Here is a 25803-nt window from a genome sequence, read left to right as displayed (position 1 = left end):
TCACTCGTAGTTCAATAAACACAATATTGTAGTTCCTATAATAATACTTTTTTAATATAATGAAGTAGGTAATAGCGGCAGATTTTGTTCGCGTGTAAAGTTTAATGAACCTAAAAATGACGACGTATTATTTCGACATGACAGCATGTTTAGAAGTGAAAATTACTCAAATGAAATTGAATTATATACAATCTATATTAATATTATAAATTTGAAAGTAACTCTGTCTGTCTGTCGGTTTTTCACGATCAAAGCTTCAAAATTACTTGGTGGTAGGGCTTTGTGCAAGTCAGATATTGTACCTACACAACTGTATGCAGTATTGTTGTGTTCCGGTTTGAAGGGTGAGTGAGTCAGTGTAACTACAGGCACAAGGTACATCTTAGTTCCCAAGGTTGGTGGCGCATTGACGATTTAAGGAATAATTACTATTTCTTACAGCGTCATTGTCTATGGGTGATGGTGACTTACCTTACCATCAGGTGGCCCATACGGTCATCCCAATCTCCAAAAAAAAGTGCTAAACCGAATTTGATGAATTTTTTTGCCTGACACATGACTACCAACACCCTAAAATGTCAGTGAAGTCGCGGATAACTAATAGTATAAAATATACAATTTATAAATTCCACATAAAATAAGCAGAAGATGTATTGTGGTAGTTACGATAATAATTATGTTTAAATAATTAAAGAAATATATACTGATAAAAAATGTTCTTTACACGCATAATAAATTCTAAGATATCATGTACTTAGTCTAATTAATATCAATACATTTTTGTCTCGCATATGTTTAGTGCAAATTAATTTCAAAGAGTCTTTCTATTGTTATATTAAGTATTTATATATTGCAAGAATTACTAGAGTACTAGAGTTTGGCAAAGCTTTGCAAATTTATGGCGTCTGTAAAATATAATGTTGTACGCAGTCGTGAATAAAATACAAAAGTAAATTAGCCTACATGTACTCTTAACTTATCTATTACAATTTATTTCACAATATTAGAGTATGAGAATAAATAGTATGAGAATATTTAAAAAAAGAACATTTTTATAATGTTTTCAAAATAGGAATGACATTCGCCTCATCCATTGTCCATACAAGGGTTTTTTTTTTTTAATGTCTTTATTATTGTTCCTATTCAAGGAACAATGCATAACAAATGTTTCGCATTTTTATGTCATGCGATTAATGTAACACCAAAAAGGTTATATTTTTAATATACGATATATTATGTATCACTGTCTAATATTATACGTGTAAACAATGTTTTGATGAGAATACTTGTCTTGGACACTTGTATCGGCAGCGAATGTCAAACGTTATAATTAGAACGGAGACGTACGGCACTCGCCCTTGAATTGTACTGAATGCAAGAAATGAAAAGTACATTAGCAATTAAAGAAGCATTTACAATTTTAATCTGAAGATTTTTTAGCAACATTTACGTACAAATTTAATCTACACGGTTATTAATGTGTGAAACATAAAGGCGATTATCGTATGCACGTATTTATGTTTCACAAGTACAAAACGACGGTTGACTTGTTTTCGTTTCACCGTTTACTTTATTATATGAAACGTTTAAAAGCACAATAGCAGCAGTAACGCGTGTGTAACAAGGGAAAATGATTTTTATTTTTATTTGAAATTGTATACATCGACAATCGTCAAGCGCTTTTTAATTGAATGGCTTGATTGCTATTCTCTGCATCAAACACAGATTTCATTTTGATAGAATAAATATTTTTGAGGAGTATTTATGCAGTATATCCATGATAGTCGAATAGTCTTTATTATTGAACTTAATCATTACGGGAAATTTTTGAAATTGTGAAATATTTTAATATTAAATTTCCTGTTTCGTTCAATAAATAGATTTTACATATTGCTACTAGTAGATAAAACCACAAAAAAAAGTGAAATGCCAACCGATGAGAACGAAGTTGTTTTTGCCATATATTCTATATCATTTGTAATAAATAACAAACATAAAGTATCAACGTTTGATAACTAAATGACGAGAATTAAAATAAATAAAATTCCATATGAATTAAATCAATAACAAAAAATAAGTTTAAATAATATTATATAAAACCGAATAAAATAGAAATAAAAGGAAAAGGGAGGAAAAGGTCGCCTGGAGGAGATATAACACTTTTCCTTTACGTGACGATTCAGTCTAACGTAAGCCGCGCAAAAAATCTTCATTGGAAATCTCACAAAAATTTCTACTTCGGAAAATTCTTTATGCTAAAGACATAATAAGCACCTCTTATTGTTTATAATTTGCATATTAATTAAGATCATGCACGAAAACTATTACTATTTGACTACTGTAACTCACGAGGTACGTCTGAAATATTAATCCCCATCCAATATCCTATCGCAATCTCTTGCGTTCACGTACAAACCATTACTCCCTTGCGAGATTTGTAATCTTCCAAAACGACTTGAACTTTCGCATTACATTTTATCCACGAGAATGTTACATGTGTAGTCAAATGAGACTCATAAAAAATAAAAAAATGTCGTTATGAATCGATAACATTACGTAACCTTGATGATACATCATAAAAAAATACTGTTTTTTCCGAATGTTTACGGATCTTTTTTGAAGCACGCGATGTGATTCCTGACCAATTTTGCGATCGTTACGCAACGACGAGTACGAACCAAACTGTATAAAAAAACAAAGCTTTTTAGCATACACCTACTGAAAACACAATGATTTAATTTCATGCGAAAAATATCTTTGATAAATTCATAATAAATGAGTCGAAATGAAAAATGTACAAATGATGTAAATTGAAGACGCATATCATATAAATTCCGTAGTACCTAAGTAAGTACAAATGAATGTCATTAAGACCCACTTGCTTAAAATTGGTGTCAGTGCTGTATTAGACTGAAACGAGTGAAGTAAAAGAAATGAAATTCTCCATTTCAAATTAAGCCAATTATAAATATGAGTAGCTTGAGACAATTCCAAAAAATTGGGTACTATCCAATATCCAAGAATTTGGCCATTCGTTTATGGTTCTTAATGATATAATCCTGCCATTTATAATTAGTATGTGTATTTCAATGCAATTGTTGAACAAAATAAAATTATATTTGTAAAAGGAACATGATAAGCAATTGGAGGCTTAGGTGCGAATAAAGAGGCGTGGTCGAACAAACCATTAAATCCAGATATTCCCATGTTTCCGACTCGCAACATTATTCTCAGACAAGGCTTTTAGAGCCGAAATACCTTCTATTTTGTTGCCTCTAATGGACTTTATTTTGGTTGAGAGACTCATTCTGTTACTCACATTTTTTTGTATATTTTTCTCGGTCTTCTTTATTTTTGTCCTTTTCTTTTTAATGCGTACTTAATCAAGCAAAATATTCCTTTAACCATCTAAGACTGCAACTTCTAAACTACACTAAATATCATGAACTATATTCATAACAATTCTTTACTAATTAAATATGGCAACTACGTTTTATGTAATGTACAAATGTGTTGGTTTGGTGTTAACGAGAAAACTCAATTAAACAAAACCTCCATGTAAAATTCAATCGCATTAACATACCGTAACAATGGCAGAACATTCAGTTTATATTATGTAGTTTGGTTAAGCCGACTACAAATTAAACATTACTGATTTAATAACTCACAGTGTAATTGTATTTAATAAAGATCATCTATGTATAATCATCATATCTCAATCAGGCCTTGCTCTCCCAATAAAGAATATTTGGGACTTATACCAGCATACTTTTTTTGGTACAGGTTAAAGTGCTGATGTGATTTTATCTGATTAATATAACCTTTTCCTTTCCTCTCCTAACACGAGCTGATCTAAAAACACAAACTAGACATTAAAAACATTAACTTCATATTCCGTGACATCTCGACTCTTTGAGAGTTTGAAGTAGATAACTTTACCAATTGATTTTTAATGACTATTTATTTTTTATTATCTCTTTCTATCTACTTATGTTATGCTAATAATTTTGTTATGAAAATGTTTCAAGTCATTTCCGACAAAGAAGAAGAGTGGCACCCCCGTATCAACCTGTGTATGTGTGTGTGTGTCAAAATATATATTTTTGTTTGTGGTAAGAGCATCCTACGCTATAAATAATTAACGCCTCAAAAACCGTGTGGTGGCTGAATCTAACCCACCATCCGCCCACAAGGAGGCTTTACTTAAAACAAAGGGCAGGCTGTTAAGTCTAAATCCTTTTTCTCCCAGTTTTTTACACACACTTCGCCGCAAATTACATATGAAATAAAAACTAGTAGATTTAATTCTAAAATTTTAAACACACTTTCTTAAGATAATGTGCAGACAGTACTTAACAAAATCAAAACAAATTTAATGTTTGTATCAATTGCAATCCAATATAATTTCTCAATACGCCGAGATTAAATAATTACACTGATTTTCGTATTAAAAAAAAACTAAACATGTTATTTTGTTAATTTAAGGATGATGTCATCATAAATTTTCTAAAAAAATATATTTGTTTTGAAATTTCTTGCTTTTATCAGAGACAGCCTTTCGCTTAAATTATAAGACTGCGAGTTGAATAAAGCATAACGAGACGACTCCGAGATATAATGAAAGGGCCAGAAATCCGTCTAATGAATAATAAAAATGGTTAGAAGCAGTACCACTCTAGACAATCTAATCCCTTTTGTAAAATATGCAAGAGGGACTTTAAGATATCTAAAGTACCTAAGCTATTAACTACATTAAAAAACGAAACGCGAAACTTCCGTTAATGCTCATTTCCTGCACTTAATCTTGTTAATTTTAATCTATCATTGAGTTGAAGCAAGATTCAGATGACATCGTCGTGGGCCATCACAGAACTTTTAATTGATAAAACGTCATAAAAACCGGTACATTTGTTACATAACAAAAAATCATCATAAAATATGTAATCTAAAAAATAATGATTTTCTACGATTACGAAATTTTTTATGTATCGTCATTAAATATAATTAATCTCAAAATAGGATAGGATATGATAAAAAGAAAAAAAGTAACACAATTTCAGTATATACATATTTGTAACTTGTTATCGCTTCACCAATAGTGTAAGACTGGTCTATTATCGGCCAAACGTAACCCAACGCCCAGCGCCAAGGTTTTTGCACAGGGTGCACCTATATTAAGATAAGTATTCCATTTTATTGGATATTATATGCTAGAGTGTGCTATATGAGGAAGAGGCTGGAGAGGTTGAACTCTCCCGACCTCTCTGGAGGCTATTTGATTTCAATATTGGAATTTAAATTAATGATATTAATTTAAATAGGTTATTTGCTGGTGTTATTTGTTCCCGCTTCGAAAATGTTAAATTCATTTTGCATTAAACGACCAAAAAAAAGATGTTTTTAAAAGATCAAGTTCAGCAATCTTTGCATATGCACTATTAAATAAAAGAATGAAACTAAAACTTACAAATGGTTATAGATACTCGCATTTCTGACTCCAGAGAAATCAGTAATCATTGTAATTACCTAAACTTACAAACTTCAGGCAATGATTGAGAAGTATATAACAGCAACGTTATATTACATGTGTAGGTGGAAAATCAATATCAAAATTAATTTATTTTTAAACTAATATAAACATTTTTTTTTCTTTATTTGTAGTGTAGTAAGTTGGAGTGCACGCGACGCGTGGAAACAAAGTTTTTTTATACCCTTGGGAACGCTTTTGTTTCCGGCCATAAAAAGCTTTCTTTGAACATAGTATATAATTAAGCTATCACTATGCTGAATTTTAATGAAATCAATTTACTGATTTTTACGTGAATGAAGCCTTCGCATGAAAATAAGAAACATTAAAACGTACTAAAAAATCAAAAATCAAAAAGTCTTCCAAAATTTTAAGACACTTTCACTAGATACATTTATGAATACGGTACGTTGTTATGTGCATTTCAATATACTAGCGGCAAGATACGATGGCCGTTTTGACACATTAAAAAAGTGATGAGAAATGTAAATTTATTAGCGATATAATATATTCAAATATTTGTTTTTTTACAAGTAGTATATGATTAAAAAGGTTTAATAAAAAATATATATAAAATAAGTTTAAGTAATATATTCGATCTAAATCAATTTAAATCAAAAATTGGAATTAGAATGAATAACTTTAGAAACACATTACATACAAGAAATAAATTGATACAAAAAAGAAACCAAAAACACTAGTGGTTAGATTTAATCGGAGTCGTCCATACTGCTGCTTTCACGCTCACTACTATCGTCACTCACATTAATTATAAGTTCATTTTCTAAAATATTATCTATTTTCACATTTATTTCATAATCGTTAAAAAGTTATCTTCGCGGTATCCTAATATTTGTAGTTTAGAAATCACATTCGATAAATTTTATGACTAACTGCACGTCACTATTGACAATAAAGAACAACAATTTGCTCCTTTGATGTAATATTTATTAAATACGAAACTTCATGAGCGGGCAAACGTCAAAACGGCCATCATAGCGTGCCGCTACTATAGGTATAATATATTAATAATAAATTTGACTATTTTTCATACTAAGTATAAATAAGATTGATGACTTATTTTTTAGACTATTTATGGTATAAGATATCCTTCTGTCACAACTGGAACTCTGGTAAAATACTCGTCATCTAACCGTGTAAACACAGCTAACCTTCACATGACAGAAAATAAATAGATTACACATAATCGTGGACAAACATACATGCTTACAGGTCAAACGCAGAACCACCTCTTTTTTTATTCGGTAAAAGCACTAAAACCTTCTCCGGAATGTAACAAATACTTTTCTGAAAACCGCACCACAATGGCTTTAGCCAAACGCTAGATAATCGCGGACAAACATACCTACATGCATACAAACAATCGAAATGAGAACCTCCTTTTTTGAAGTCGGTTAAGGATATAAGTGTAATGTCTCTTTAAGTATAAATTTAAATAAAACGATAAAGTACCCAAAGCTACATAAATTTACTATTTAATATTGCTATGTAACGTCAGAATTTGTTCCGATAAAATAGTAATACGCCAAATTGAATATGAAACAAAATACCTAAATATATTTTGTCCTAAAATACAATTATAATAACATTTTTGTTGTTCAAAAAAACAATAAATAATTGAGTATTCAATACAGTGTACTGAATATTCAATGACGTTGTAACAGTGCCTTTTACGAGCCTTCAATTTTTAAATAAAGAATGTCTTGATTTTGATTTGGATAGATTTGCAGTACATCTATAAAGTCGTCCACAAATTGCTCTAACATATCTATGTAATTATGTAAGTCGATGAAAATCTCGTGAGTTCTATGAGGCTGACTCATACGCCACGTGATACTCAGCTAAGATGAAATTTGTTTATCGATTAGATACAAATTTTCTACAAAGGTCTTTATTATCATTCATTATTTATTATTGCTTACATATTCATAAATACATTTTGGATGTTTTATACATAAATATAATAATATATTCTTTATATATTTACTACTATAAACTATTCACATTTAATCGAAATGTATTAAAAATACGCTACAAAATTACCTGGCTGTATGTTCGAGCTTCCTTGCAAAAATATATTTCACCAATAAAACGTCGTACCCGCACATAAAACTTCATCGAAAACTATTACAAGTTTAAAACTTATAATCATTATTTGTGACAGATATGGATAATAATGTCCCCGAAGCCTTACAAAATTATCAAATTTGGGTAATGGACCCAAAAATAATCTACTATGAAATATAAATGAACCTTTTCGACTTGAAACTTAGTAATCTATACAGATAATAAAATTGGAGTGTCTGTTTATAATATTATAATAGCCCTTTTTAACTCAATGCATACGTATGTATACACGTTACATACACCGAAATAACATTTTTATAATTTTTATCTGTCTGACTATTTGTTCCGGCAAATCTCTGGAACGGCTGGACCGATTTTGTCGGGACTTTCACTGGCAGATAACTGATATAATAAGGAGTAACTTAGGTTACAATTTTTTTGCGGGCGCAACTATTTTATAATAATATTTTTAGTTCCATGCAATAAATAGGCAATCTTGTAATGACAATATTTACCTACATAGTTTATGTTTTCATTTCACTAGACAAAATTTAATTCTTACTGGCTAAATAGTGCCTATTGATTACAGAAGTAGGTCTGTTACGAACTGAATGAATTAAATTGTATTTGACTGCAGGTGCAAGTCGTAGATGCAGGACAACATGAAAAAGTTAATTCTCAGCGCAAACGCTCACAGGCCGAATTGAATTAACGTCCCATCGAATTGAGAGTGAACGCTTGAGCTCTGTAATGTTTCTAACCCGGTTGGCATTTCCCAGCTAAGAAAATACATCGTGACAAGGAAAAAAATCCTATTTAACCGCTGCAGAGCTTTGTGTAGACTCTCTACCAAACAGTACTCAGCGCTGCTACGTTCTGGTTTTAATAGCTAACGAGCCAGTGTAATTTCAACCATTTAAGATCCTATATGGACTTATGACTGCCTAAGTGGTTACATACCATCAGGTAGTCTATTTGATCGCCCGCCTATATAATTGAAAAAGTGAACTATGTTAGACTAGTCATCTAGATTATATTTTTAGTGCCAAAACGTACAATTGGTTTGTATTTAAGGCTAATAACGTAGACACCTTCTTGAAATATATTGAAACAAAAATATTAAGCCGAGATGGCGCTGGAGCCGAGATGGCGCAGTGGTAAGAACACGTGCATCTTTACACAAACCCAGGCCAGCAGCGCTGAATATTCATGTGCTCAATTTGTGTTTATAATTCATCTCGTGCTCGGCGGTGAAGGAAAACATCGTGAGGAAACCTGCATGTGTCTAATGTCACAGAAATTCTGACACATGTGCATTCCACCAATCCGCATTCGAACAGCGCGATGGAATATGTTCCAAACCTTCTCCTCAAAGGGAAAGGATGCCTTAGCAAAGCAGTGAGAAATGTACAGGCTGTTGTTTTTCTTTAAAAAAAATTGAAACAAACTAACCACCGTTTTATTTATAGTGATCTCTGAATCATCAGCTCGAATGAAATGAGTGGTTAATATAACTACCAACATAAAAACAATTATTATGTGTAATAAATGAATATACATATAGTCATATATACACTACGTGGATTATAAACAGTCGATTTGTATTAGTCGCGTGAAGCCAGCATTACAATGTGATTTGCCCAACTGTGTAACGAGCAGATCGGTTAAATATAGATATGTCATTTCCACCTGTTGACTCTACCATTTGCACCATCATAATTCTAAATAATTCCAACTAATGTTTAACTTAAAATATTTTGACTATTGAGACATATTAAATAATTATAACAATTCACAAATATTAAGTCACTATGACAAATAATATTAATTAAATTAAATTTACAAAATATATTATCTCGCATGTTACCTACATAATAACATTTTTCCCGGACTATAAAGAACCATATACAATCTTTCATGTGATATAGATATAATAAATAAAATCTTTTATTAAATGAAGTCTACGAGAATCTTAATAATTTAAAACTGCATTACGAAATAATATTTAAAGCGACAACTAAGAGGAATTAAAATGTATCTATATTTTATTTCACTATTCACTGAACATTGCGAAGCCCTATATGGGTAGTGTTTTAATGTAGTGTTGCTTAAGTTTAATGTAGTGGATAAATGTTCATAATGTATTTTTATTATCTCTAAATTTATATCGTGTTATGTTTAATAATTTAGCTGTGTTCAGAAGAATGCTTCAAGATAAACGACACCATATTTGCTCGTTGTGCTTAAAATAATTAAATCACAAATAAATATTAACCTCATTTAATTAAATAAATCTTAAAATTAACGTATTTTTTAATGTATCAAAACTCCTCATAAAATTTTATAGGCACAATATCGTATTACAAAGAGGTTCTAGCAGCTGAAGTCTGGTGTTAAGCGATAATGGTACTTAGTGCAAAATGTAATAGGAAATCGTTAGAATATCATCAACATTTTGCGCCCTATACAAAAGGTAAAATGTAGGATCAATAACGTCTCGACCTAAATGATTCACTTTGCCGCCTTGTTGTCTGGCGTTAGAGTCAAAACAGGCCACTATGAATAGACTTTATGCTGCCAGTTTTTATCTGAAGATATAGACCTATCAGTAATAAAATAACTTCGGGACTATAAAGATGACAAAATGTTGAATAAGATACTCCTACACGTAAAATTTTTTTGTAGACCAAAATAATGTCTATGAAGGACATGAGTTTCATTACTTAATGTTAAACATAAAATATGTATGTACATAATTGTTGGTACCTTTTTTCCTGTCTGTTTGTAATATTTAGTTACATGTTAAAATAAATAAAAAAATCTTCTTCTTATTTTACTTTACTGTATATTTATTTTAAAACTATTACAAAAAAAAACAAATGAGATATGAGCTTAATATTTTCATCATTCCTTACTCTGATGAATTGTTATATGATTAGATCAAATTTACTACCTCTAAATGTGAATATCTATGAATGTGTAACTAAACTAGAGTGAGGCCTAATAACATCATCTCGCTGTCTTTAATTTAAGGGTCATATGCCAAAAGTATTATGCACGATTTTACCATCATATATGATAGGCATGTAATATGTATACTTTGTTCGTCGCAACACATAAATTTTTGTATCGACTTAAAATTAAGGTCGGTTTTGGAATGATTGAAAGTGATCAGAATCATCAAAACTGTTTATTTCTTTGAAGAAACATACCGATCAGCCAGACTAGTCCTTTTTTTGTAATTAGGTTCACCAACAACTTAGAACATAATAATATACATCAATGATAGATTAAAACTTTGAAAACTACTAAAACAAAAAGATAAGCTATTTAATAAATCTTTGTTCGTAACATTAATATATTGTTATTTGTTATATAACATTTATTATAATGTTATTTTTATTATTACAGTTATTATTTACGGGATATTTACCATGTTTTTTTTATTTTTACCCGTTGGAGCTCGATATTTCGACATTAAAGTGAACAAGACATTCGTAGATAATGTCGCTCCAACGGATAAAAAAAAACATGGTAAATATCCTGAAAATAATAACTATAATCAATATATAATTCTAACAGTGCAAGTAATACGAATAGCTTATTACCATTCCAATAAACGTTACATGTGACATAAGCGTATCAAGCAAGTGTTATGTCAATCACTGTGAAAAAGTTTAACCAGAATGACTGAAGATTTTTAGAAGGCGGAAATTCAATTGATCGTTTCCAATATTACAGCAATGCGGCCTATTTCCCGATATTGCAATTTGTAAGCACATTGACAATAGATGTTTCTAACGAGGTCAACGTTTTTGATAGCGCAAAATTGCTTCGTCATATTCTAATATAACGTAACATTAATTTCAAACAACGATCATTATTCTTTCCAGTGTTTTAGGAAGCGCGAAATTTTCTGAATTATGAGACAAGCGAAATGTCTTTCAACAGGAAATTTATTTCATATATTCTTGTATATGTCGAAACACATGAAAAAATTATACCAAACACTAGACAATCTATGAGTTGAGGTTATATTATAAAAAATAAACGCAATCTATGGTCATTTCTTTTTTTTAAAAAAACGAACTTAATGAACGGAAATGTCACTGTGTAATAACAGTATGTTTTTTTTTTAATTAACCAAAGAATTGTTTTGTAGTTTGTTTAATCAAACAAATAACCCAGTTCATTATAAACTAAATTAAGCAATACGAATTTGAAGTCTATTTAGAAACTAATTCTGTTTACGAGTCGAGTTAATATATTCTGTGCACTTGTATCCACTCAGTCTCAGTAGTATTAAAACGTACTATATTATGAAAGTTTCCTCAGCATACTACAAACTTAATAACTCAATTGTTAGGCACCCGCGCACAAGAAGTTTATCTTCCAACGATATAGTAATTAATTTTTGTTTCGCAGTACAAACATTTAGAACATCAGCTTCTCAAACATTAAATAAAGAACTAGAATAATATCATATTTCAACTGACCTGATTAGCTTTTTAATAAAGATTTTATTACTTTTAACTGTTTTCCATAAAATTAAATAAGAATTTAATGGATTTTAGTTGTGTTTTACTACTGTTTATAAAATATCTAATTCTCTTAACCTAAACACCCGAAGTTTAATATTAATTCTTTGACGCAATAAAGCAAAGTCATTACTGCGTATTTATACTATACATAGTATTCAGAATGTCTGGCTTGAGAATATATTACGAGATAATAATAGTTATTATTATATTTTTCATCGTATCGCGTCTGATGAGACCATTGTCTTCTTAAGTATTTTATTTTTGAGATTTTGAAAACATACAAAACTATTTGCATTGGAACATGAAAGCTTTGCCGTCGTTATTTATAACACAACAGCACTATGTGCTAAACCAACCAAACCAACTCGCAAATATATTACTGCTGGTCTTGCAAATGTCTTACTGCAGGGCTAAGACCTCAAGTTGCAACTCGTATATACATATATGCGTCACTTTTACATCGGAAACTTACATCTTGCATCGTCAGCTTCCTCTCGATATTTCCCTTCAACAATTAAGCATATGAAATTTAGTGTTTAATCTTGCGATTTGCGTGTGTAACCTGGTCCATTTCGACATATTTAGTGAAGTCATCATTTATAAAACTAAAATAAATATACAAAGTAAAGAAAGAAATACTTACAAACAATAAAAATAATGTTTTTTTTTTACGTATTCCCAAATACAAATTTTAATAAGATATAAAAAATGCAAAGGCTTATCAAAAAACGGTATTGATGTATTTATTTTTCTTTTCTATTTTTTATATTAATTCTGTCCCTTCACAACCTTTCATTTATCTTTGAGGTAAACTTGCAAAAAAAAGGTTACATCAAGCGGAAGACCTGGTTTGTAAAACAAAGTACTTAAAAAAAAAACAATTAAAATGTTGTTCTATATGAACTTTCATAACCAGCCAATCGGGTGCTATGGATCGATAAAATTAACCAAGCGAGTGGTGCCAATTTGGCCGGTGCCCGTGACCGAGTAGACTGGGGCATGTTCGGGCCGTGCTGGCGATTAGTCTGATCCAGAAATTTGTCTTACAAATGAGACATTACTATGAGTACACATCATTTAGCTAAAATAAGGAAAACTAACATACAATGAGAGCTCTTAATACATCTATTTGATGAACATCTGTAATCCTATACTATTCAATATTATAAATGAAAAAGGAACTCTGTAGGTCAGCTGTTGGTTAATCTTCCACGGCAAAACCACTAAACCTAATTTGATGAAATTCGATGAAAAAATCATGTAAGACACACTTGAAACCTAAGAAAGTACAAATACTACGTTTTTATGTTAAAGTTTGAATATATTTCAATGAGAGAAGTACCTAATATAGTAGGACATTACTAATATTACCTAATTGCTTAAATTATTGAAATGACTGTTTAAAAACATTGCTATTTTAAAAGCTATATATACGACGACGACGATATGATTACGACTAAGTTTTGTTTTTATAAAACAAATATTTTCTCACGTACTCTAATAACGGTTTGTTAATATAGAAAGGGTTATACGTAATAATTCCACAGCCAACGGAAATGATCGCTTCAATTTTGGCCAACCCTCGTCCGTCATGGAGAAGCGCAATGCATACAAAGCATCTCGATATTAATATTTTATGCGGATACTATACGTAATCAATTTCTGACTAAAGTTAGTGCTTAAAGAAGACTTAGTAGCACTTACTGATATCTTAGTTTATATCAATTACACATTATGAACCCATAAGATAATTGGGTACCTACTTACCAAGTACCAAGGGAATACCGCCAAGCAGTAATACTTAGCATTTTTGTATTCCGGTTTGAGGTTGGCTGACCCAATAACTACAGATATAGGGAACATAACATTTCAGATACCAAGGTTGGTGGCGCATTGGCGATGTAATTAATCGGTACAGCACCACTAATGACCACATTCCAAGGCTAATGTCTATGGGCAGTGATGACTACTTACAATCAGGTGGACCATTTAACAGTCCGCCCACTGATGCTATAACAGTTCATACATACATAAGTACAGTATGTATACTGATTTATATAACCAAAAACTATTTACGTATATAGTACGGATAAACTTTTAATCATTCACTTAAACCTTACGAGATTTATATTGAAAAAGCTGCAGGCCATTTTCGCACATTCGTCACAAAAAAAAAATTATATTTTAATGCTGAAATGTAAGGTAACATTGAATAAAATATGTTTCAATTTATTTTTTAATTAAATGTCGCATTGAATATTTTGACACGCAACCGAGAAATATTTATATTAATAGAAATAAGTAAATGATTTTATGATAAAGGTAACAAAAAAATAATACCCATAAAACATGCACACAAAGGCATTTTATAATAATTAGGAATGTAAGCAATATCTTAAAACAATTGGTGAGGAAATGTTTATTCTGCTTATTTCAAAAATGCTTCAGCAATAGTTCTAGTTACTATATTCATCATTATCTTGTCCTTACCCCAATACTTCTCTGTCTGACGTCATCTCACATGTAACATTCTTTCTAGCCATATCGCCTTTCACATCCACCCATCGTTTCTTTGGTCGCTCCCTTCCTTTATATCCATCCATGTCCATGCTCAAAACCATCCTCGTAACATGAACCTCATCCCTCCGCATAACATAACCCTACCATGACATGACAGTGACCACATTACAGCTATATAATAAAAGTCACATGATATTAATATTACAAATGAATCAGAACAGTCAAAGAAACTCACATCTCATCAAAAAATAGTATCAAGAAGATTATTTTCTAACAACTACTTTCTTGCATAGAATATTCTCGCTAAAGTCAACAACTATACATTAAAAAAAAAACTAGATTAAATTTTGCACCATTTAGGAGCTACGATGCCACGGACACAAATGTGTCTCAATAAATGTGTGTCTAAATAATGTATATACATTAAACTTAATTTAGTAAAAAGTTTAAAAACAAAACGTTTTTGTATTTGAAAATAATTCAAACTCATAAAAAGCATCACATAACATAAAATAAATAACAATTGTTGTGTTTTGCTAACGCTACTGTATTCTAACTTTATGTTGCCTTTTCATTGTACCATTCACGAACATAAACATTTTAATACGCGAATTACGTGACTAGATTTTTTCAGCGTTGGCTGTTAGGTGGGTGGTAATAGGGCGTTGATGGTAACAAAAAATATCAGGTTAGCTGTGCACCCCTTTCCCCACACCATCGATATATATTATGTGTGAGCCTTACCTTAACTAAATTAACTTGTTCAGCAATTTCCTCTTGAAAGTTTTAACCCTCCGTAACAAGTATTACCTGAAATATATATGCTCGTAACTTATATGGTGTCTGTGTACGGTATTCATAATGTACTTGTAATTACTCAGCCATCTATTTTCAACCTTCCCTCTATACGAGTGATAACACAACGTGAATAGTCAATAGAATAACCTCTTTTGATAAAGGTAAACGTGTATAAAATATTATACTGATAATTTATGTGATCATGTTATAGTGTAAGCAAAATATATAGAAAGCTATAATGAATTAGGTTATTCTGAATATGGTCGTATAACGTTACGACTTATAAATGTTCACGTTTCCATCATACACAATTAAGCACTGTTAAATGGACCGTGTTCTACATATTCGTATTGAACGATAGTAAAAAAATTATATCCTGATAAACTAGTTTTATTTATTATATACTAGAGTACTAAATCTATATACTACTTTATCAGTCGTCGCTCGCAGCTTCACTCGCGTTTCAGGGATGTGTCATGTATTAGGCAAAAAAGTAGCCTATGTCCTTCCCTGGACTTCAAGTTTGCTTCATACCAAATTTCATCAAATTCGATTCAGTGGTTTGGCAGTGAAAGAGCAACAGACTGACAGAGCTACTTTCGCATTTATAATATTATAGTATAGATTACAGTACCATATTTGATACATATTTATACAGAGTTTTTAAAAGGATATTATATTTATAATAAGCGACATATTTATTTTAGTCCGTTCACATAATTATTGAAAGTAATTTTTTTTATTCACTTACCCTTACTTAAATTTAGTTTTACAACTGTTATTATGTAAAGTCGATCTGCCAAAATGAGGCTCTTGAAAATAATCCATTAGAAAAACTCGTACCAGAGTTTACTAAATTAAAATCAGGTAAACCATTTAATGAGATTACCTTAGGTTTATTGTTTACGACACGGCTTATTTTTATATTACTTACGTGAGAGTTGAAACACGTGCAGTCATTTCTTTGTAAGTAGCTATAAAGCACAACCATTTCATATATAGTTTCCCAAATGTACTGGCTGTTTTTAATTTATAATTAATGGTAGTCAATCCTCTTTCGTAACTAACAATTTAAAAAAAACTGTTCTCTTTGTAATGCAAAATTTAAAATGTTTATTGGAAACAGCGAATTCAAAGATATTAAAGACCAGTATTCTATTCTCAGCTGAACAGGTGTACTGAATAATTAAACTTCCACTTTACTTTGATTGCCTCGTTTAATAAAAGATGACGAATCAAAATATACCCGAGTGACGCTTTCGAATAGAAACTGATATTTAGACGAAGTAATCTGAATCATAAAATTTGTATCATAACTTTTTGGAACGAAATGAAAACTCTTTTCTACATTCCGACCGGGCTTAGCTTTAAAACTATTTTATTTCGTTCTTTTCTGTTAAATGGCTATCAATATAAGACAAGTAACAAATATTTTTTATTTAATTATAATCATAACAGTAATCTCGAAGATTGCAATTAATATATGTAAAAATATATATTTAATTCAAAACTCAACAATTAAAAATACGAGAAACACTTCTTCGAATTACCTTTTTCATAACATTGAAATAAAATATACTTTAATATTCGCGTAGCACTAGTATATATATAGTTATGTATATTTGTCATCACTAATATAACATTGAAAAAATCAAGAATATCATATCCTTATTACCTAATAACAAAAATATTTATCAGCAACTTGATTTATAATATATTTCTTTTAAAAACCAAACAGCATATGCCATTAAAGTATTCCTTAGTAGTATTAATATACCCATAAGTACATATAATCCACCAAACTTCCTAAAATATATGAAAACAGAATCTAAATACTATAAGTAAATAATTAAAACGCTTAATTGCTCAACTTTATTATAATTTGAAACTTTGAATTGCTATTTATATTAAGAGCACTTAAAAATACAGCTTAAGCATAAAGAGCCGTTATAACAGAGCCTAGTTCTTTTGTTTACAAGTGGCTGCTAAAATTATTCAACCAACTGAGCTTACGTTTCTAAAGGAACAATTAAGTACTATAATGCGACGGCTATTGCAATTGTTTTGAATTTAATTTAACATCCAAATTGAAAAAAGATTGTTATAGCTTAGTAGTAAAATTTATGCAACAATTGTTTTAAAATTTGAATAATAGCTAAAGCACAAAGATTGTATGTATGCTTTACCCCTTAGTACCTGAAACTAAGGGTTATAACGTCAACCTCTGGTCATATATGAATCGGAATGCATTCCGATCACCAAGGGTCACCAAGGTAATGTGAAAAGGAAATGCCTTCCACTGTAATAGAGATAGATGTAGAGTGACGAAAAGGATAGAGAATTCGAAATTAGTAAGAGGAAATATCTGAAACGATTTAATACAGAGTTAATATAAGGTTCATACCTATAACCCGACCATTGTAAGATGACTATGAATATTATAATTTAACTAAGAATGTTTTAAGATTGAGATATGCATAAAGAGAATGATACTGGTGACTAGATGACATCTTAAAACCCCGTACAATTAGAGTTTACTAGTGCGTCTATGATTTTTTTTTTATTTCAGTACATTGTAAACTATTGTAATTCATTGTAAGCCCGTAGGTAGGTACCACCTACTCATCAGTTATTCTACCGTCAAATAACAGTAATCAGTATTGTTGTGTTCCGGTTTGAAGGATGAGTGAGCCAGTGTATCTGCAGGCACAAGGGACATAACATCTTAGTTCATAAGGTTGGGGGCAAATTGACGATGTGAGGAATAGTTAATATTTCTTACAGCGTCATTGTCTATGGGTGATAGTGACCACTTACCATCAGTTGGTCCATATGCTTGTCCGCCAACCTATACCATAAAAAAACTGCAAGTCACCCATTAAATTTTTAACGTTAAATATTCAGTCATCAACTCGTTAGAATTGGAGTTTGTCAATAACATTTTACTATAAGTTTGTTTATTTTTTTATACAGCCGTAGCATCGCTCTCTAACCAGCCAGTAATCCGGTCTTTCAAATTAATTATTTGTTCAATCGTAATAATTTAGGAAATTGCAATCAATAATCCTCATTATTTATAACGAGGCAGTGATTTGTTTATAAAATTACGTTCTACTAATTTTATTTTCCACTCAAGAAATAACATTCTACATATACTATGAGTAAAATAAAACGGATAATTTACCCTAAAAACACTTATATTTATTGCTAACTGTACCTAATGTTGCCATTAGCCTTGACACAGTTACATTTGTATCTCATTTACACAATTCTAACTTGAACATAAGCCCTTTGCTAAACGACATGCTCACTTCGGTTTATATAATATTTAAATAAGGCAACAAAACAAATGTACACACTAAAAATACATTTTAACTTTATATTTATAGATATGAAATCGTTTTTAAATAAAATAAATAAATTATTTTCATAAAAAATATGTTTGTTTTTATTCTAAACAATAAATTCGATTATGCTGAGCGCTCGTATAAAAAAATATGACATATGTAAATTAAATTATTTGTAATTTAGAAAGTCTAAATACATTTTATATTCTCGACTGCACACATACATAATAAACGAGCATTTTGAAACAAACACGACTTAGAAGGACTCGGTAAATCCCAAGCGATCTCAGATTTGCCTTAAAGAATAAACGTTACACGTTATGGCACGTATCTTGGATAAAGTTTGGCTTAATTTTATTTTCTTCGGAAAACGCAACTTAAAAGATGCTTTTAGATCTCGTTATTTGTAAAATTTTCGTTTAAATTTTTATCTGCCTGGTAATTATATTAATAGGTTCTTTGATTGTACTAGAACCTTAATATAAAATATAATAGTTAGTATAAAAGAGCTGGTCAATTTTTTGATTGGTGCTTTTGCCACTAATTTAAGACGTCCTGGGTTGTGTAGAATCTATTTTTAAATTTAATATGTGCATACTGAAAGCCTTAGTATAAATAATTATGTAAGTTGAAGAAAAATGTTATTAATAACACTTAAGTCACGCCAAAGATAGTTTCTAAAATCGTTTTAATTGTTTTGTTGTTCGTTTTTATTTTTATATAGACATTAATAGTACATAAGCCCTTATTGTCATACAAAAAAAGCGAGATGTTGTTTCAGTATAACATACAAAATATATTAAAACACACCTAAAACTGCATACGAGTTATAACCAAATATCATTCGATAAATCATAACTGCAAATTTTATGAGATTAATATCATAATTTATTGACTTAAAACTAATTAAAGTAACACAATAAACAAATTTAACGGCATAAAGTATAACGTACACATTAAAGTGTGAAACTAAAAGTTTAAACGAATGGCTTTACCGTCGCAGCGCAAACAAGGAAATAGTTCCGTACTTGTTAGTGTTGCCACATTGGTTTATTTAAAAAAAAGTAAACGATTTCGAAGTATAAAGCGAATTACTTTTAATTATACCAATATTTTTACTATATGAATTGAAATTATTAAAAATTCAATCACACACAAATGTATTGCAGTTATATAAATTTTCAACTACGGGGCAAAGGCTTTTCATTATGAAACAGCAGTGAGATTCTATAAGGAAATTCACACAGTATCTCATTCGTGAAATGTCGATAACTGACTTACGATGATACGCAATTTTATGTTAAATGTTATTATCATTGTACTCAATTTCGGGTATTACATTCTGACCGTTCAAGTTTGTATTTTGAGGTGAATTTGAAAGGAGCGTCAGTCAAGTTACCATCCGCTCTTTACCATCATTACCTGAATACAAATACTTATTTAAATTACAATTTGATATATCGTTATTATTTTTTGAACAAATATTACACAAAATCATCATTATTTTTACATGTCTAAAAATAACTAAGTATTAAAATCACTTTAAACACGTGATACATGTACAAATATAGGATTATGCAAATACTTTTAAATGTACATTTATGATAAATTTTGAAAGTTTTAATAAAAGACCGTTAATTATAAGGGTAACAAATAATTAAGAGCACCCCTCATAATAATAGGAGAGAAAGTGTACCCAAAAACACACTTAATTTTAATTGAGATCTCGACATGACAATGATCTCGAAATTGTAAAGTCATGACATGGATATAAACTTATGAACTTGGTTATCTATATCTATACATATAATAAAATCTGTTTGTTAATATTAAAATAACCGTTTTTTACTTAAAACATATGTATTTACACGGTACATAACCAAAATAACATTTTTTACATTTTTTGTTTGTCTGTTTGATCCGCAACGGCTGGACTGATTTTGAGGGGACTTTCACTGGCAGTTAGCTGATGTAATAAGGAGTAACTTGGGCTACTTTTATTTAATAATATATAACATTTCAGGTTAATACAAACCCGTGCGCTCGGGCACAGTGAAACTATCAAATTATTTGCGTTTTCATTTTTCTATTTCATTTTCCAATCCCTCTAATTATATACAATGACGTTATTACCTATAATATGTACTGATAGATTATTATATTATAAAATATATTATACTTTTGAATTTGTGTGATGTTTCTTGTTAGGTGATATTCTTTTTATATCAAGAGACTACTAAAAATATGCTTGTATAATCTTGAGCTATTTATATCATAGATTTAAAAAAGGAATTCAAATAGTTCTGTTAAATCAATTAATTTTGATCAACGGAAGAACAAGGAATATTTCAATTATAACAACCTTGAATTCTCAATGCGTCACAGTTATTTATAGAACTCTTTTACAAAGTTCTATAAATACATTTTAAAATATTATGCATACAATTGCGGTTTTTTCACGAATTAAAATGATTAAAACTGCTCTATCGCGAGGCTGGTCCAATAAAAATGCTCCGATTGTATAATGGATTTAATTTAAGACGAGCTAAGCGGTTTCAGCCGCTTTTGTTGACAAAGAAGACATTTTAAAGTCATAAAGAAAAAGTACGAAACAAATAGAACAAACTGGCCTGAAATAAAATAATATGAAAATTTTATTATTATAATTTTACAAGAAATTGCAAACATTGATAAAGAATATAAATTATAAATGTATAAAATATATTTTTAAGTTGATGGTTAAGTTTTCATTTTTGTTACAATTACAGACTACAGCCAGATTGTGTTATGACTTTGTGTCCTATCGAATATATTTTTAGATGTTCCTTAAATAAATATAAGGCTTTAATAAAACAGTTCTATTATTTATCAATAACATTCGGTATGTTGCCGCCGTTGCTTTCGAGTCCACCTTGGCTTAAAGCATATATTAAGTATATATTCCTGACATATACCAATATATATTTCCAAAAATACTTCAATAATTCTGTAGTAGATCCAATAGTGTCTATACTATATATAGCATCTATTATGCTTGTTATTTTCTTTTTTATGGAATAGGTGGCAAAAGAGCAGGAGGCTCACACCTGATGGAAAGTGACTACCACCGCCCATGGACATCTGCAACACCAGGGGGCTTGCAGGTGCGTTGCCGGCCTTTAAGAAAGGAGTACGCTCTTTTCTTGAAGGTTCCCATGTCGTATCGGTTCGGAAAAACCGCCGGCAAAAGCTGGTTCCACAAAGTGGTATTCTAGTGGTAGTCATGGCCCTGCATGACAGCGATCGTTATACTGTTTTCCGTTAAGAACTTGGTCATACCAATGACCTTTCAGAGATGTTTCACATAATTTCTGCAGAATTTTGCAAACAAATGAAAAGCAAATTAATCATAAAGCAATGGACAATTAAAACATTGAAAGTTCTTCTAAAATAAATTAATTCATAATTTATCTCAATTATAAAACGTTTTCAAATACGTGCCTGAATTACTTGTCCTAATTAGTCCATTATACAAGTTCGTAAGTGAAGGCAGAAATGTCCTGTTATTAACATAACTAGAATTATTATGCAAGTACTCAAAGTAATAAGTAACTTAGTTCTGAGGTTCCCCCACTGAGAATTATGCTGCTCCTAATATTACACGCCCGCCCAGTCGCGCCTCTAATATTGTTGGTTTATACACTTTAGTTATGTAATTTAGATGAACTAATAGTACTTTTTAATGAAAAAATTAACCACTGTTTTTGTAACTAATATTTTAAATTATATTTCAAAACATAATTTATAATAGTGGTCGCCCGTTGTTCAAAATTCGACCGTAATTAAGTCTATCACTACAATTAAAAAAAAACACCGGTCATCTTTAATATGATGTGTGTTGTCATTGAGTGTTTCATACATTTCAGTGTATATATTAATGTTTCATAATAAATACAATGTAGATAATAGCATAACTGTTAAACGGGTCGTAGTGTGTGATGTTTTTCTTGTTATTTTAAAGTATTTTATTTTTTTTAACTTTAATACTGATAAATAACATACACCTCCGACCGCGTCCTTTTGATATAAAGTACATAGGTATTGCTTCTCCTGTGAATATATTGATGTTTGATAGACATTTACTTATGATGTATTCTTGTTTCATTACCTATATATAAGAGATTTAAGATTTTACATTTAGATGCATAAAATTTGTCACACTACTTAGATGATTTAAGTACAGCTATGTTCTATTGATTTTATTCAGAACTTAACACATGTCACGAAGGTCGAATCATTGTTATAAATAATGCAAAAACTCTTTTCCACCTTCAAATCAAGGTGAGTCATTTCAAAAGAGAATAATATATCATTTTCAAATTAGATTTTCCCTTTCATTTGAACACGATTTATATGAATTTACTCATACACACAATTTTCTACGGCGAAAAATAAATTATCATACCTACAACACTCAGACTTGTATTACAAAAATCAATACTCCGTGTTGCTGTGTGCCGGCTTAAAGGATGAGGTTGCCACTGCAATACAAAGTCGAGAGACCTTAACATTTGTTATAGAGTCCATATATAGCAACAGCCTGTAAATTTTCCACTACTAGGCTAAGGCCTTCTTTTCCTTTGAGGAAAAGGTTAGTTGTATATTCCACCACGCTGCTCAATGCTGATTGTTGGATTCATGTGTGATAGAATGTCGTTAAAATTAGACACATGCAGGTTTCCTCACGATATATTCCTTTACCGCCAACGAACACACATATAAATCACATAAAAATTGAGTGGCGTTACTCCTGTTACTCGACTGCACAGAGTCAGTGAATCCTTTGTTATTGGGCAATGTATACGGTTTTACAACAGGATCCTTGAAAGCGTTCAAAATTGCCTCTGTTGCCAAATTAAAAAAAAAATTAAGGAACGCTTGTGTGCAAAAGGTAATGGCACACCTGGCTATTTCTTTCACATTAAATTGTGTATTTAATATATGAGACAAAAAAACCCGCTGTGTTTCTTTCTTCGCCAGTTCTTCTCAAGTTAGGGTGTTTTCTTTTCCGAACCAGTGGTACTGTTTCAATTGACCGTCAATAAGAAAGTGTAATACTTCTATATTGAATAAGCTAACTAGAGTTTGAGTTTGCCTGGGCTTGAACCCGCAATCATCGGTTAAGATGTACGCACTTCAACTAATGGGCCATCTCATCTCAGCAGCCCATTGACAATAAATTGGCAATGATGACTAATGATGACCAATTACTATTACTGTAAGTAATCTCTTTAATTGTCGGACTTTCTAAAGTAAATATAAAAAAAGAAAACCGCGTACACAAAATTAAAAGCTTTCCAGCAATCAAGTGGATATCATAAAGTCACATAAGAAAATAACTTCAAAAACGTACGTTTACGGGTGAAAATGTAAAATTTTCAGGAATTTTCTTTTCACATCTCACGGCCTAATTTAACATCCACACGTGGCTCAACTGAATAATTATTTTCATATTGTATAAGTCGCTGAGCCGAAACTCGCGTAAATTTAACTTTGTGTAAACGTGATGATAGGTGAGCAAGCCCGTAAATTAAACGACAGTGTATTTTCAATCCTATGCTGCTTGCTGACACGGCTCAAATTCCTTATCTCAGAAAGTCACAGAAAACGGCAACTCAGCTATGTATTCAGTTGAACAGAAGCGATGTGCTTTTTTTAAAGGACAAATATTACGAGTATGTACGATACCTAAAAATAGACGCTTGGTGATTTCAATGAAAAAATATCGTATACATTTGAAATTAATGAAAGTTAATCGAGAGTAAAATTAAAAGTTTGGTTAATTTTATAACCGAAACCGAATAATACCGGAAATGAATAACGACAGAATTCGTTAAACGTTAAAACGCATAGTAAAATATTTTTTAGCGCACACACACGTAGAGCTATATAGGTATGTTACGTTTTACTGAAACGCCTCTGACACTAAGATATACAAGCTTAAATTTCTTTTTCAAAGAGCTGTTCGTTGCGGCCTCATACGGGTAGTACAAGTTAATAAAAACACATAAAACATTTAGAACGAAAGACCAACACAAAATGTTTTTTTACGTCAGGAATTCCCGCGGTCATTCACAGAGCAGTACGTAAAGCATACACACACTTACAAACTAATAAGTGTATTAGGAACGTATAGAGGACATACAAACATTTATATTAATAAAGAATAAACCGGTATATCTATAATGTATATTTAATAAATGCAACTAGGTAAAGCACTGAAAGCACCTCATTTCAATTAATTTATAACTTAAAAGACTATTTCATAATGAAAAAAAAATTAAAAAGCTTCAATAAAAGTATAACACCTCCCCTTATTGCCTCCACTGATGACAGGAGGGCTGGTTCATTTTTGCCCAGAGGATCGGAATTGCGATTCAACGGGGAAATGCTGCTAGCATTCTTGCCACAATTCCATTCGGTAAAGATTTATACAGTAACTATTTTTAATTCATATTTGTACATATTTAAGCACTTAATGTTATTAATTCTTATGTTAATAAAAATTTTTCATAATATATAAGTAAAGTTGTGCACGGTAAGTAGTACGTAAAAATTAATCACTTTATTACCCATGCAGTATTCATGTTATAAAAAGCTCGTATGAAGGTATCCCATTAAAAGACAACACTAATTTAGACACATGCTCATTAATTCCATTACGATATGAGATCTTGTCGAAATGGTTTTTTTATGGAGGTATACTAAAAAGATAGAATGATTAATCTCTTGATACATACGTGGATAGTTTTATTAAGTTATTTCATTTTAATTATAATTTATAAAGCAGATACTCTTTTTCATCTTTAGAATTTCAGTTTGATTATTACTTAAAAAAATTAACAATGATTTTGGATTCATTCAAAGTACATAAGGAAATAATAAAAAAAAAATTGAATTCAACTACACCGATGAAACATTAAGTTCATTGATTAAACATACA

At 30.5% G+C, this 25803-nt stretch overlaps 1 protein-coding gene across 18 annotated transcripts in view; it reads left to right on the top strand.

Moving 5' to 3' along the window:
• The window catches only part of LOC124532199 (glutamate-gated chloride channel), a 67079-nt gene that overhangs the window by 6332 nt on the left and 34944 nt on the right, over positions 1-25803 (top strand). The window lies entirely within an intron of this gene.

Source organism: Vanessa cardui, chromosome 9 (genome assembly GCF_905220365.1).
Source record: "Vanessa cardui chromosome 9, ilVanCard2.1, whole genome shotgun sequence".
NCBI lineage: Eukaryota > Metazoa > Arthropoda > Insecta > Lepidoptera > Nymphalidae > Vanessa > Vanessa cardui.
The sequence above is the reverse complement of the archived record's forward strand: the minus strand, read 5'-3'. Positions and strand labels throughout refer to the sequence as shown.